We start from the raw sequence: 15,998 nt of genomic DNA on the forward strand, positions 1-15,998 counted from the left end.
CTTTCCCATGATTTTTTGCCTCTATCCAAATATTTCTTTTCTCCAATCGCTTCATTTCTGAATGTTTTTATTGGGATTAGTGTTCCTTTATTTCTTCTTATTTCCTCATTTTCTTTTAGCTCTTTTGAAATATTAATATTAAATTTTCATCTGTTTTGTGGGCATGTCTCTGTGGTAAAAATGCTATTCTGAGTTTTCTTCTTCTAATAACTGTGCACTACATTTGACCACATTCCTCTTTTGTTACTCATTTTTATGTGGAATGAGTTTTCCTGTATTTTTAGGTATAAGAGATGGGCCAGAAAATCTCTTCTAGTGTCTAGGCTGTAGAACTCTATCTTCTGTTGTTTTCTGGAAGGATACAATACGGCCTATATTTTCTTAGCTTCATCTTCTCTGCTTCCCTTCACTTGGATCTGCCCCCTCCCTTCACTTTGACTAAAATTATTACTGGCATGTTCAATTTGGATTCTCCTCTCGGAAGTTTCTTCTCCAGGTGATTTGGTCATGGAAGGAAGCTTAGTTTTATTGGTCTCAAGACCTCCCTGGCTCCATAGCACCTAAACACCTTCATACCTTCCCAGGGTTCCTTGCTCTCACCCCATGAATTGGATTCTGCAGGATTCACTTGCCTGCGGTGTAAGGACATTTGAAAACTTGAGAGTCCTTTGTCCCAAAACCTTCAGATGCCCACTGCCTCTCCTCCAACTTTCTCTTGCACAGATGCTGTTTCTGCCTGGTTCTGTTGCCGTAAACGGTTCGGCCACACCTGTTCCTGTCTTCAGGTTTGTGGAACACACAGTACCCTCATTTTGTCTTGGTGGTGTTTTTGGTTGTGCGATCCCCGTTTCTCTGTTTTTGTTGTCATTTGCGTTGTTGTTATCGCTGTTGTTATTGGCAGGGAGGAGGAGGGCAGGGTTCTGAAAAACATTTTTAAACTATGCTACCTTTGACATTGGCACCACCGTCTTCCCTGAATCCCCACTTTATTTTCTTTTTTCTTTTGAGACATGGTCTCACTCTGTTGCCCACTCTATAGGCCGGAGTGCAGTGGTGATATCTCAGCTCACTACAAACTCTGACTCCTGGGTTCAAGCAATCCTCCCACCTTAGCCTCCCAAGTAGTTAGGACAACAGGTGTGTGCCACCATGCCCAGCTAATTTTTTGTATTTTTGGTAGAGATAGGGTTTCACCAGGTTGCCCAGGCTGGTCTCAAACTCCTGACCTCAGGTGATCTGCCTTTCTCAGCCTCCCAACATGCTGGGATTACAGGCATGAGCCACCACACCCAGCCCCACTTTAATTTTTTCGTAATGCTTGAGAAAATGTCTCTGCTAAATAACTAATGCTTCTGGGTTAAACCTCAAATACTTCCAAATGTGAAAACTTTGGTTTCAGTCACAGATTTTTTAGTAAATATTTTTTAAGGACAACAAAACAGGAAAGTGACAAAGTGCCTTGAAAAACAAAACAAGCTTGATTTGTTAATTGTTTAACATATGTCGAAATAAAATTGGTGGATGTATCTTTTCTAAATTAACACAGTATGAAACCAGCCACTACTAATTGACCAGAAGACACCATGGAGATCAAGTTTAGGCTTGGTTAGGACCCTGGACTCTGAGTAAATGGTAGCTCTGAGGTTGAAAAAGCCCCCTGACTCACTCTGGTACACATTCCGATGGGCCAGTCAGCATCCTCACCCCACTTCAACCCTTATTCCCCCCTGCAAAGAAGTCTCTACCTCTGAGAATTGACTCATTATAACCTTACAAATGTAGTTGTCAAATTGCCATTGATAATCACATTTTTGTTTTTGGCTTTTACTAGCTAGATAGTAATACTGTAAAGGAACTCTCGGCTTTGTCTGTTTTGTCCTTTTCACATTCTTGGGGGCCCTTCATACCATGGAACACGGGATGGGCAAATGTGCTTCTTATAGTGTATGTTAGATTTAGCACCTTTTGGGAAAGGGTCTTGTTTCCTGTGCAATTTAAATTTAGATCCACTGAGAATCTGAGAAATCCAGTAATGAAAGAGTAACTTTGGAGTTTCCTCTTTTGGAAGCTTGCTTTATTAAATTCTATTAATGACTCTGTTAGGCTTGATTCCCATCTTACACGAGAGACTCCAGAATAGCAACTTGAATTGCTTCTTAGTCCCTCTTACAAAGTCACTCCTTCATTCCGCATTGATTGAGTGCCTCCCATGTACAGGCTGATGGGGCTTATGTACAGAACCACTGCGTTCTTTTTCATTCTGATATTTTAAGAGTTTCTTGATAGTCCATCTGCCTAAGAAGTCTATCTCATAAATATTTTTCTGAGATCCTCCTTGCTGGATTTATAAGTGTAAATCATTCTTGGACAAAATGTACAGTATACACAGTAAGTGGACCACTCATCTCATTATATGTGCTCCGAGTCTACAGAAAGACAATATCTTGGTATGTTTCAGGAGACTTATAAAGATGAGTTGTAGGACTCTTCATCTCTAATTAAAATTTACTGTCTACAAGGGAAATGGATTGAACATCACCTTTACCTTTCTTTTGACAACAATGAAACCTGACTCAAACCTGGCACTAAATGTATTATTTCAGTATCAGTGGCCTATGATGTGTTGTAATATTTTGGATAGAAAAGAAGTAAACAAGAAAACTTTATTTCTGCTAAGAAGTCAACGGAGTCCATTGTTATCTTTCTTGGCTTTTCAGGTGGCAGAAATTGGGTGTCAGGTCCTATAAGACAGGGTTTCCCAACCCTGGGCCATGGACCATTATGGGCCTGTGGCCTGTTAGGAACTGGATGGCACAGCAGGAGGTGAGTGGCCGGTGAGCTAGCATTCTGCCTGAGCTCCACCTCCTGTCAGGTCAGTGATAGAGCATTAGATTCTCACAGGAATGTCAACCCTATTGTGAACTGCACATGTGAGGGATCTAGGTTGCACCCTCCTTACGAAAATCTAATGCCTGATTCCCCTACCCCCAGCCCGATGGACCAGTGCCAAAAAGGTTGGGGACCACTGCTATAAGAAGTCCTGACCTGCCAGGGATGGTGGCTCATCCCTGTAATCCCAGCACATTGAGAGGCTGAGGCGGGTGAATCATGAGGTCAGGAGATCGAGATCATTCTGGCCAACATGGTAAAACCCTGTCTCTACTAAAATACAAAAAATTACCTGGGCGTGGTGGATGGCATCTGTTGTCCCAGCTACTCAGGAGGCTGAGGCAGGAGAATTGCTTGAAGCTGGGAAGGCGGAGGTTGCAGTGAGCTGAGATCAGGCCACTGTACTCCAGCCTGGTGACAGAGTGAGACTCCGTCTAAAAAAAAGTCCTGACCAGAAGTGCCACATCTTCCTATAGCATGATGCTGCTTCTTGAACACCCACAGTAGTCAAGGCCAGAATTTGCATGGCACCGTCTTCCCCAGACAAGGTCCATAGACAATGCATTTCAAAATACAGGAAGCTCTCCTTACACTCTCTGCCACCTAGCTTCCATGGTTAGCAAATAATTATACTTTATGCTGAGCCAACTTATGCATTTAGGAAGAGATGAACAGAAATTATATCCTCAAATGGGCTGGAACAACAGGGAATACCAATAATTTGTAAGTTAATCAAATTATAATTTAAGCAGGAAGAGAAACAGGGAGCTTTGATTATCTGTGTTTTCTGTTAGAAAATAATACAGCAAGGAGTTTGAGACCAGTCTGACCAATATGGTAAAACCCCGTCTCTATTAAAAATACAAAAATTAGCTGGATGTGGTGGCATGTTCCTATAGTCCCAGCTACTTGGGAGGCTGAGACAGGAGAATTGTTGAACCTGGGAGGTGGAGGTTGCAGTGAGCTGAGATTGCACCATTGCCTGGGCAACAGAGGCAAGACTCCATCTCAAAAAAAAAAAAAGAGAGAAAGAAAGATAACAAAAATATAAAAGTATCCAGGGAGTCTTCTGAGTTCTGTAGGCATTTGGCAGAACAGTAAGGTTCTACGTTGTCCCTTTGATTTCCAGCCACGTCTGGTCTCTGCCTCCCGTGGCCCTGCCTTCTGACTTGCTGTTTGCTCAGCTCCTTAGTGCGTGGGAAGAGCAGAAACATCAGGTGAAGAACGCCGAGATCTGCTATGCACCTGTGCCGCGCAGCCGTTCCCATGTATACATGTGTAGCTCTGGGGTTTGCCATTTGATGGAACTTATCTGCACCAAATCTTATCTACACCAAATACCCTTCCATGGGGGTGGTGCCAATTTGCACTCCCACCCTCAGCCGGTACAGACTAATCACAAATGGAACAATCAGAGTGGAAAGTAGCAGCCTCTGGTTTCCAAATGTGAGAGAGCCTCAGGGCTTAGTCCTCCAGCCTAGTCTGCTCTTTGTTGATGTCTTCAAACCATCTCAAAGCAGACACCTTCTCTAGCCTGGGCCTTTTCTTTGAACTCAGGCTTGCATATCCTACTGACTCTCAACTGGCTCCAGTGGGATGAACTCTTGATATTCTACCCCAATCTGCTCCTCCCACTGTCTTCCCATCTCCTTCCGGTGGCTCAGACCAAAGTCCTTGACGTTGCCCTTGACGCCTGTTTTTCTCTTACACAATCCCTCTGGTCCACACTGCCATCATCTCTTGGTTGGAGCTCCTCAGTAACCTCCCGACTAGTCTTTCTCCTTCAGCAGCCAGCGTGAACTGGTGAGAATGTCGTTCAGACCCTGTAGTTCCTCTGATCAAAACCCTCCAGCACCTCACAGCTCACCCAGAGTGAGAACCTCAGACTTTATCATGGCTCTGAGAACTTGCCACCCCCACCCTCTGACTTTGTTTCCTGCTTCCCACCCCCTTTACTCAGCGCACACTGCCTGGATGCTGTTTCTCCCACACGCCACACAGAGCGCACCCCAGGACCTTGGGACCTTCTGTTCTTTCGGCCAGGAAGGCTCTTCCCCCAGTCACCACATTGCTTTCCACTTCTCTTTCTTTGGGCTTTTTTCTCAAAAGTGATTCTCTGTGAGGCCTTTTTTGACTGACAAGCTTGAAAAAATTTTCATGCAGACCACCGCCCGAGTTCCCTTTTCTGCTTAGCATCTATCAACATTTAATGGAAATTACTTCATATAAATCTTTTATTTCCATGAGGATAGATAATTACTTGTTTTTGTTCATTGTTCTTTCTCAGCATCTAGTACAGTGCCTGGCAGATAGATGCTCAATAAATATTGATGTAATTGGTTAAGAGGGTGTTAATAATAATATAAAACTAGTATTTATTTGGCAACTACTGGAAGTCAGCCACTGGGGAACCTCACAGAAGGCCAGGTGCAGTGGCTCACACCTGTAATCCCAACACTTTGGGAGGCCAAGGTGGGCAGATCACCTGAGGCCAGGAGTTCAAGTCCAACCTGACCAATATGGTGAAACCCCGTCTCTACTAAAAATACAAAAATTAGCCAGGCATGGTGGAAGATACCTGTAGTCCCAGCTACTTGGAAGGCTGAGGCAGAAGAATCGCTGGAACCCAGGAGGTGGATGGAGATGGCAGTGAGCCGAGATCACGCCATTGCACTCCAGACTGGCCGAAAGAGTCTGTCTCAAAACAAACAAAAACCCAGCACAGCCTCACAGCAACCTAGTAGGTGAGCGCTGTTACTCTAGTTTTGCAGGTGAGAAAATTGAGCCCTAGAGACAGGAGGTAACTTGCTTCAGGTCTCATGGTTAAGTGGAACCTGGGCCCTAACAGTCCACCTCCAGAGCCTGCACCGTCAGCCACTGCTCCACCACCTCTGCTAGGAGACGGCCCGAGGACATTCCTTAGCCAGCTTCTGCTTGCTTCTTGCCCCCTGCAGTCCACCCGTCTCCTGCCTGGTCAGCAGTGATTCTCATGCCGTCCCACGTCACTGGACCAGTTGTGTTTTTAATAGCAGCTCTCCTCAGTTTCTCTGCAGCTTTGCCAGTGCGGCTCTCCCTCCTCTCGGCTTCCTTAACACCACTGTCTTCTGGTGCCCTTTCTGGCCCTCTTCTTCCTAAGTCTTCAGGCGTTCCCCTTCTACCTGCTTTCTATGCCTCTAAGTGTTGGAGTTCCTCATGGCTTAGTCTCTAGACCACTTCACTTCTCCAGTTAAGTTTTTCTGCTAGATGATCTCATCCGAACTCACTGTGCCTTGATGGACCCATGACTCCCACATCCATGTCTCTAGGCCTGATCTCTCCTCATCTTTGGGCCTGTGTCTCCAGCTGCCTACTCTGCAGCTCCTGTTGGGTACCACAATATCACCTGAACTCAGCCTGTTCAAAGCCAAAGTTATAACCATCACCATCATACCAAACCCCATCTATCCAAGTATTCCCCATCTCAGCTATTGGCGTCATCTGGTGCCTAAAATTCTTCCTTGAAGCGTTTCTCTCTCTCTTCCTGTGCATCTAATGTGTCACCAAGTCCTAGTGATGCAGCCTCCTCCATGCCTGTTGAATGCTCTCCCTCTCTCCAGGCCCACTGTCTGCATTCTAGTCCTAAAAACCACCTTCTCCTAGGAGCCACAGCTTCCCTTGGCCTTCTTAAACCACTTCCGACTGTTCCCATCACCCTGTTCTTTTCTTTGACAGGATTTTTTTTTTTCTGTGACAGAGTATCACTCTGTTGTCTAGGCTGGAGTACAGTGGCGCGATCTTGGCTCACTGCAATCTCCGCCTCCCTGGTTCAAGCAATTCTCTTGCCTCAGCTTCCTGAGTAGCTAGGACTACAGGTGCATGCCACCATGCCTGGCTTTTTTTTTTCTTTTTAGTAGAGGCGGGGATTCACCATGTTGCCCAGGCTTGTCATGAACTCGTGAGCTCAGGCAGTCTGCTCATCTTGGCCTCCCAAAGTGCTGGGATTAAAGGCATGAGCCACTGTGCCTGGCCGACAGCATTTTTTACATATATAAAGAGGTATTTGTGTGATTATGTCATGAATGTCTTTTCTCCCCAACTAAGAAGCCCTATGGGAGCAGAGAGCTTCCTGTTTTCCCCGTTCAATCCTTAGCTCCTGGCAGCGCAGTGCCTGGCGTATGGTAGATTCTCCATAAATATTTGATTTGTCGAGTGAAAAACTTAGATGTATTAAATGACAGAGATCAAGGGAGAATGAAGAGTCACTCAGAAGCAGATAGAAAATTATGCTTTGTGGTACGGCACCATCGTGAATGGACTGTTACTGATAATACACACTGAGTCATCAAAGGAACATTAACACTCATTCTCTATTTTAAAAGGAAGGTACATAAATATAGAACTAAATAAACAGAACTCAGGAACGTTTCCATTCAGTAAGCAAAGTTTTAGAAGGGAAAGAGAAATTAAGTTTGCATCATTTCCCAATAGCACAGATCAATGCTTTACATCCAGTTCTGAGGACAAAGACAGCACCTCCTCGCCCCTCCCTGCCAGCGGAGGCTGAGGTAGCACAGGTAATTGAAATTACAGTGAATAAGGAGAGGGGTTGGTTGATTTGCACACCATCTCTTTGATAGTGGAGGAATTGCCAAAAAAGGCTAAAAATGGGCAACAGGAAAGGGAGAAACAGTAAGAATCTTGGATAATCTTCCACTAGATAATTAAGACTTAACCGGGTCTGTTTTGATGTGTGCACATGTTTCTGTACATGGAAAAGGATGAACCCACAAATATTATAAATGCCAATTTCTGAAGGTTTTTGGAAAATGTAACCCATAGCATATGGTATCAAATTAATTTGGGGTTTTACTTGTCTCAGTCTGATTTGGGCACATTGAATTATGAGATAATAGTTTGGCATCTGTGTTTGCTGAGTGCTTGTTGTGAGTTTCTCAATTTCACAGAAATTCTCTGAGGTTAGAGGATGCATCGTGGCCCTCATTTGGCAGAGGAGGTAGGGGCACAGAGCCGATCAGTGGCTCGCCTGAGCTCTGGCAGGAACTCCTGGGCAGAGCTGCTGAGACCCGGGTCTGCAGACTGTCACTCTGGCTTCACTATTTCTGCTCTTCCTTTGAGCACTTTTCTTACTTTTGTTCTGTTTCATGCCACTTAATGCACCTGTTTCATCGTGCTGCCTGTCACAGTGTTAGAGGAAGGAATTTAAAACAGAATGGGTCATGTTTGACAGTAAAGAGCTGTGCGGCTGAATTCCATCAAGACCATGTGCTTGCAGCCCCAACGGTGTTAAAACTTTCAAATGATGCTTTACCACAGCTTCCCCTGGGCTGCAGGTGACAAAGCGGTGCTTAACCAGGAGGGACATCTCTCTGCTTGTAGGGGCAGGTTGCTGTTTTTTGCCCACCTCAAAAATCTCCTAAGAGCACTCAGTTCCTTAAAGCCAACAACTGTAAAATTTAATTTAATATTGAACAGCTGTTTCTCTTGCAGTCCAGGTGAAAGTTGAGGTATCAGCTAACTGTGCTAAAGGTCCGAGTAAAGAAGTATTCAGAAGGTGTAGATCACCAATTACCTCTTGGCAGAGCTGTGAACTAATAGCTAGTAGCCGTAGCAGATACTGTACTCAGATGCCACATGAAATGCAAAAGATTCTACACTTTATTCCATAAAGCATGGCTATAGGACAGTGTCTACTACGTAAGTGACTAATATTGGAATATTTATAGATTTTTACAATATTTCTTCAACCTGCCTTTCTCACCCTGTTGCTAAATCAGAGGCACAAAGGAAAATAATGATAGAAAACCCATCCTCGCTGCATTGTTGCGGTAGATCCAGCTGCATGCTGCACAGCACAAGATCTTTGCGCTTCTTTTGAGCAGAATTATTGCTGTATATTCACTCTGAACTGAGAGGTGGGGATGGAACTGTGTAGTGCCTCAGAAAATATCAAGAGTTTTAAAACATTAGTTTTGAGAGATTGAAATACATAGAAACTCAGAATGTTTGAATGTCAGCCCAGACATTGGCAGACTTCCATTCAGATTTCGTTGTGAGTAAAATGTGTACTCCGTGACTGGGTTCAAGCCCTTCATAGTTTAATAAGCAAATCTCTCTGCTTTTTCTAGATCATTACAAAAAAAAAAAAAGGAGAAGAAGAAAAGAAAAGAAAAAAAAAAAAGAAATAGGTTAAGCAAATTTTGTGGTGGTGCTTATGTGTGCACAGACATGCATGAGGCCTCCGCATCTTCCAAACTTGGAAAGCATATTTTAACAGCACAAATATATCTACATGTTTGATCTATATCAGGGCCTCTTTTTTTCCCTCTTCCTTGCATGCTTTTTAATTATATAGTTTAAATGTTTTAACTATTAAATCTGTTTGGTCTTCAAGCTGTAAACATCATACGCAGCTAATAAGCTTTAGGAAAGAAAAGGAAATTGACATTTAGTATAGAGGTTCTACAAAACCAATGGAAAACTATGCAAATGAGCTATGGAACAGACAGATTTGCATATCCTCGTTGATTTCATGATGATATTCTCAGCATGAGCCTGGCAGCCTTGCCTTTTTACCTCTTGGGATGATGCATGTACTGGTGGTAGAGCCCTGCAGGGTCAATTTAACAAGTGTAACATTGCGATTTTCCATGCGGTTTCGCAGAACCACTGAGCAAAATGCAGCAATAACTAGTGACAGAGGAAATCGATTTTTGAAGTAAATACTTTTGGAGGAGGGGAAGAAGGTACGTTCCCTTAATATTTAATGTTGCCAAAGCAGGTCGAACAAGTTTTTATGTTAGTGCCATTTGGCTTTGCAAAATAAATAGATTATCCACCACTTCCACCATTTTCTGGTTACCCTCACGTGTTTACCATCAAAACTCCTGCACAGAGACCCGTCCTCTTTTGCAGACTGTCTTTGACTCCCCCACAATCTCTCATCAGAAGAGCAGGCTAAGGAATCTGTTTTTGCCCCCATCCTGTTAGAATAATAAATAGTAGCTTCATGGCCAAGTTGTGTATTTATTTAATATATAATTGTATTGATAGTGCATGGCATGCTGGGTATGAATGCACAAACGCACAGTTGCTTAGTGGCGAAGAAAGATTTTGATACCATCGAGATCTTGATTCGAACTCAACTCTGGCAGTTCTCCCTGCCTTAGTTTCTCGCCCATAAATGGGGGTAATGAGGTAGTTGTGAGAATTAAATGAGAGACTATGCAAATTGTTACCGTACTCCCTGGAATATAGTTAAGTATCTAATAGATAGCATCACTGTTTTAAAACACTTTCAAAATTATACTCAAGTTTTACTTCTGCAAAATCAAGGTAGCTTTCTTCAGAAAAAAACGAAATGAACTTCACCCCTGAAATGTACTTGGAGAATTTCAGAGGGTCTTTTCCAAGTTGATATAAAGCACTTCTGAAGTAAATTTGCCCATTTCTGCCCACACCAATCTTATAACATTCCAGGAATAAAATCTGCACTCGAGTTTAAAAATAAAATGGGTGGAACAAACTGAATTGGAAGTCCTTGGCAGGCATCCCCCCAGCAGAATGTTCTCTCAATTGGTGGTATCGCAATAAAAGAGATGTATATTTTTTAGTCTGCCCTTCCTCCCTGATAACTTCAGCCAGTTGTATTTCTCTGTTCTAAAAACCTGGTATGCTTGGATTGAATCTCACCACTCCTTCTATCTAGACTCCTATCCCCACACCCACTTCCCCCCAAAACACCTCACATCCGCACACACCCTCCTTCCCCAGAAAACATGGAGGCGAGGCAAGCTGCTCTCTGATACGTACATGTGCATTCGGGACTGTGCTGAGGAAGGTCACAGAAACATAAGAGGGCTCTGCTGTTTTCAGTTGTAAAGACTGCCGAGAAAGAACAACAACGACCAAAATCTCAAATGCATTCACGTTTCTCCTGCCTCTGTTTTCCTTCTGTAAATATTCAAACCCTTTTTAGGGTTTTGATAATGTGCTATCCCAGCAAACACCACGAACCTTGGACGTACGCAGGCTTCCCAAATCGCATAGGAATGACTCAGTCAAGAGAGTTATAGATAAAATTTGGTTGGCAAGATTGGGTGGAGAATCTTGTTCACACACACACACACACACACACACACACACACCAGCAGCACCAGCCGCTGCACCCCTATCATCGCCATCAAAATTATGTAAAAACTAGACATTCTCCTCTCCCTTACACAGTCAGTTGCATCTTTCCCAAAAATGGAAGGGGAAAAAGCTTTCTTTGGCTGAGCCATATGCAAAAAATTATGGAACATCTGTGTAAGTAACAACATACAACAAGACAAATTATTGGTGGTAAAAGGCAAAGCCCTTGTTTCAAAAACATGTCTGGAAATAGTGTGTATACAGAACCTTCCTTTGTGCTAATTACTCATAATAACTGTCAGCTTCGTATACCACAGGCTGGGCTGTTAATAACTAGTGGTCGCAGTACGGTGTTCTTTTTCTTTTCCCTTTCTTTTTTTTTTTTCCCTATCCTTCCTTCCCTCTTTCCTGCCTTCTCTTTGGTTGCTGTCACACAAACCATATAGCCTTATTCCATTAGTTGCTGGAAGACCAAATCAGAAGCGTGGGGGATTTGGGGACTCACGACATCTTGGAGTGTGCTAGTGGACAAATGCCCCTTCACCCCTGATGTGGCCATTTCCCTCCAACACTTGTCTGAGGAGGGTAGGGACTTTGAAGTCCAAGACACTTGTCAGTAAACTTCAGAATTTTTTTCTGTTCTCAGTCTCAGCACCCGCCACAAAAATAATGTCACTCCAGGCGAATTTAGTCGCTTACGGATTCTGAGTCTCATTGTGATTTTGCCTGAGTGGCAAGCTTTTCAGGCACGTGTACTTAAAAATGTGATGTGGTAAAATTCGCCTCCAGCTAGGAATCCACAGACCCGGATTTGAGCTCCACGTCCCACAGTTACCACGTGATCTTCAGAGAAGAGTCACTGAACTGCCTGTGCCTCCATGCCCCCATTTGTCAAGAGGGAGGTGGTAATACCTGCCTGCGGTTTTTATGTGGATCGAATGGGGCTAAAACTCATAGAAACACAGAATGTGTCTATGATAAGAGAAACTCCAGCCAGGCATGGTGGCTCATGCCTATGATCCCAGCATATTGGGAGACCGAAGAGGATGGATCACCTGAGGTCAAGAGTTTGAGACGAGCATGGCCAACATGGCAAAACTGTGTCTCTAGTAAAAATACAAAAATTAGCCCGTCATGGTGGTGCACACCTGTAATCCCAGCTACTCAGGAGATGGGGGGATGAGAATTACTTGAACCTGGGAGGCAGAGGTTGCAGTGAGCCAAGATCGCACCACTGCACTCCAGCCTGGGGGTTAGAATGAGACTCTATCTCAAAAAAAAAAAAAAAACCCAAACTTCTGATGCTGTTACTGCTATTGTTTTTATGCTAAAAGGGCTCCAGACATCCCGTTATTGCCCACTGTCAAATTTCTATGTATATTTTGCAGGGCCAGTGAGAAACTTGCGGTCTCTACAGTCAATAAGAAAAAATAAGTTTGAAAGAACTAAGGATCTCTATAGTGAAGAAATAATAGGGCAGAGAGTTTAAATTTGGAGTTCTTAGGAAGAGATGCACCAGGGCCACCACATGGCCCTAGTGTCTCCTCCCTTCAGTGTCCTCTGCCTCCATCACGTAGTGAGGAGGGAACAGGTGGCCAGGGTGTCCAGCAGGTGACCTCCTCACCTCCACCCCCCCGACTGCTACACTGGCGGCCTATGTCCCAGCCAAACTTTACTCCACATTGTAATTTTTTTTTAAAGACAGTCTCCGTCTATCGCCAGGCTGGAGTGCAGTGGCGCGATCTCGGCTCACTGCAACCTCTGCCTCCCGTGTTCAAGTGTTTCTCCTGCCTCAGCCTCCCAAGTAGCTGGGACTACAGATGCATGCCACCATGCCCAGCTGATTTTTGTATTTTTAGTAGAGACGGGGTTTTACCATGTTGGCCAGGATGGCCTCTGATCTCTTGACTTCGTGATCTGCCTGCCTCAGCCTCCAAAGTGCTGGGATTACAGGTGTGAGCCACCACGCCCCGCTCACATTGTAATTCTAACCTTCTCTGCACATTCATTGCCGTGTATCCCTCCATCTGACTCAGCCCATCAAAATCCTTTCCCTACTTGAGGACCCAGCTCCCATCCCCTCTTCCACACACCCTTCCAATCACTAACCCATTAACCTCTCCCCTCTTGGGGCTTCAGAGTCCCTTTATTGTTTATGGTAATGAGAAAGCATCACAGTCGGCTGGTGATGTGTAGTCAGTGGAGTGAATGTGTTAGCAGAGAAGGGTGGACCAGGAGGTGACAGTTGGGTGTTAGCTGGAGTGAGCCTGCCTGGGTTCAAATCTCCCTCTGGCATCAGCTTGTGCTGTAATTGGGGTAAATACTGAACCCCTCCCTGTCTCCTTTCCTCATTCGTGAACTTGGCTTACTAATGACAGCTGCCTCACATAGTTGTCACGATGATTAAATGAATGTCAAGCTCTTATAACAGCGCGAGCATTTAAGAAATACTATGTTGGTGCAAAAGTAATTGCCATTTTGCCATTACTTTCAGTGGCAAAAACTGCAGTTACTTTTGTACCAACCCAGTATTTGCTATTAATAGTCCTGGTCGGTCGGGCATGGTGGCTCACCCCTGTAATCCCAACACTTTGGGAGGCTGAGGCAGGTGGATCACCTGAGGTCCAGAGTTTGAGACCAGTCTGGCAAAATGGTGAAACCCTGTCTCAACTAAAAATACAAAAATGTGGCCGGGCGCAGTGGCTCATGCCTGTAATCCCAGCACTCTGGGAGGCCGAGGTGGGTGGATCACGAGGTCAAGAGATCGAGACCATCCTGGTCAACATGGTGAAACCCCGTCTCTACTAAAAATACAAAAAATTAGCTGGGCATGGTGGCACGTGCCTGTAATCCCAGCTACTCGGGAGGCTGAGGCAGGAGAATTGCCTGAACCCAGGAGGCAGAGGTTGCGGTGAGCCGAGATCGCGCCATTGCACTCCAGCCTGGGTAACAAGAGCGAAACTCCGTCTCAAAAAAAAAAAAAAATACAAAAATGTGCTGGGCATGGGGTTGAGGGCCTGTAGTCCCAGTTATTCTAGAGACTGAGTCAGGAAAATCACTTGAACCCAGGAGGCAGAGGTTGCAGTGAGCTGAGATCACACTATTGCACTCCAGCCTGGGTGCCCAGAGCAAAACTTGGTCTCAAAAAAGAAAAAGTCCTGGTATACTAGAGACAAGAGGCCATGTCTTGTCCATGCTTTTATACGCTGCAATCATATTTTACATATAGAAAAGACCCAGTTCATAAACATTAAAGTCAATATCACGGATGTTTATTAACAGAAAATCTGTTCCTTTGAATCAGCTCAATAATTCAAGAGTGCAGCTGAGATCCCCTCCTACGGTGCCTTCCCTCTAGTCACTGAAAATCTGTGGGGAATTTTTATAGAACGTTTCAGAACAGAGCATTTCATGACAACCCTAGAACCCTATGGAATACATTTTCAATCATCTTTCTGCATCTGCTTTCATTTTTGGGTGTACATAGCAGACACTCGTGATGAGGCATGTGCCTGCGTGTGCCCTGTTGTTTTGTAGAAGCTGAATGGAAGTCTGGGAGTTGTATCTGCCTGAAAACTTCCATGCTGGCTTCTGGAGCTCAACGCCTGAAACACTAGAGGCAGTTGAGGTCACTTTGAAAACAGAAACCTTGATGTTCTCCTCAAACTTTAGAGGCATTTACAACAAATCACACGAATGCAAGTGGAAAAATCAGGAATGTGGACCACCCTGTCTTAGGGATTTTGTCTTTGTATTGTGTGTGAGTGTGTTTATGAATGTGTGTGTTTAACTTTAGGCAATAAGAGAGTAGTTTTCCGCTTAGAACCAGCTAACTGTGTAAAATTTACCTCCGTGATTCTAATTTTGCTCCCCCCGCCATGGGCAAGTTGACAATGTCTGAATGTCTGAAGTGGTTTTTGCTTGTCACGACTGGGGAGGAGCTACCAGCATCTAGTGAGTAGAAGCCAGGAATTCTCCTAAACATCCCACGACCCGCAGCACAAAGAACCAAACAGCACAAGATGTCAACAGCACCTCGGCTGAGGAACCCTGGTTTACCTTAACCATAAAAGGACAATTCGAATGCCCAGGGAGGGATGTCTGCCACATCTGTACTGGAGGGTCTCCAGTCAAGGACATGGAGATGGACCATGCCCTGAGCTGTGTTTCAGGAATGCTCTGTCTCATCCCCTTTCTCCCGAATGACTTCTTACTCTTCAATGTTGAATAGTGAGTAACACAGGCAAGAGGCTGGATAGCATGAGAACTTAGGAAATCTACCATTTCTTTGTTATTTACAAGATAAATGTCTATGCTGAAGGTTTAGGGACCCAGAGTACAACTGAATTGTTTTATAAATGCATCTGAAATCTGCCGTTTTGAAGGAAAAAAGAAAAACCTGAAGAATGATTAAGAAGGCATAGAGAATCCACAGGCTCTAAGGCACGTGAATAATGCCTTTCCATGGTTCACTACGGAGCCTTTCCTTGTGTCGACAAGAATGCCTCCTGCTCTTCCCTGGCCTGCAATCCAGTCCATGAGAATAAACTTCATTGGTAGGGGGTGGGCTTTAGGTGAGCAACGTTCAAGGGCTTTTTCTGAGCTTGGCCTCCGCTGGCAGACTATTTTTGGCCCCTTTAATCTTGATCCTGCCTCAACCTGGTTGTTGTGGGGTTTTTTGTTTTTTGTTTGTTGTTTGTTTTTTCTCCAGTTTCTGGATCTTATAGTTACACAAGTCAAGATACATCTGCAAGATGGGGGGAAAGAGTAAAGCAGCAAGGGCATGCTGGATAGAGGGAGAGGGAAACAAGAAGCAGCAGGCAAGGCAGAGAGAGAGAGGCAGATAGAAATGTACAAATGGTGGCCACTTGGTTAAAGTTTCCTGGACTTTTCAGCAAGAGGTCTCTCCATTCTCTCTCTCTCTCTCTCTCTCTCTCTCTCTCTCTCTCTCTCACACACACACACACACACACACACAC

General features: G+C 44.4%; 1 protein-coding gene and 1 long non-coding RNA gene across 4 annotated transcripts in view; both read left to right on the top strand.

Annotated features, from left to right (window-relative positions):
• The window catches only part of ATXN1 (ataxin 1), a 463,177-nt gene that overhangs the window by 320,715 nt on the left and 126,464 nt on the right, over window positions 1-15,998 (top strand). The window contains exon 6 of one of the 3 annotated variants that reach the window (XM_078368284.1): window positions 724-785. The exons of the other annotated variants lie outside the window; for them this stretch is intronic. The gene's annotated coding sequence lies outside the window, so the exon portion shown is untranslated. The remainder of the gene's footprint in view (window positions 1-723; window positions 786-15,998) is intronic. 3 annotated transcript variants of the gene reach the window in all.
• Window positions 1-15,998, top strand: part of LOC144576580 (uncharacterized) — a 434,267-nt gene that overhangs the window by 320,715 nt on the left and 97,554 nt on the right. Inside the window, exon 7 of the long non-coding RNA XR_013533693.1 lies at window positions 724-785. This is a non-coding gene — a long non-coding RNA (uncharacterized LOC144576580). The remainder of the gene's footprint in view (window positions 1-723; window positions 786-15,998) is intronic.

The sequence above is a fragment of the Callithrix jacchus genome, chromosome 4 (genome assembly GCF_049354715.1).
Source record: "Callithrix jacchus isolate 240 chromosome 4, calJac240_pri, whole genome shotgun sequence".
Taxonomy (NCBI): domain Eukaryota; kingdom Metazoa; phylum Chordata; class Mammalia; order Primates; family Cebidae; genus Callithrix; species Callithrix jacchus.